Genomic DNA, 309 nt, shown 5'->3' on the forward strand with positions numbered 1-309 from the left:
GTAATGAGTTCTTTGTAAGTCAACATTAAACATTGTTTCTTTCTCCATAAAAATCTGATTAATTATCACTGGGTCTCTGAGAAGATAAGCAAAATAAATAAATTAAACGGAATTACTTTAAGTTTCCCCTTTAATGACTAACCGTTTTCTTTAGTGCCTAGGGTTTTATGTTTTTTTATTTCATGTTATCTGGATGCGTCATATGCCCGCTAATGTTTATACTCTTGGTTTAGCTTAACCTTCCTCAGGATTACTGGTTAACTTTGGACAGGAAATATGCGCTCTCTTTATCACATAAGAATATGATAC

Source organism: Penaeus monodon, chromosome 15 (assembly GCF_015228065.2).
Source record: "Penaeus monodon isolate SGIC_2016 chromosome 15, NSTDA_Pmon_1, whole genome shotgun sequence".
Classification (NCBI taxonomy): domain Eukaryota; kingdom Metazoa; phylum Arthropoda; class Malacostraca; order Decapoda; family Penaeidae; genus Penaeus; species Penaeus monodon.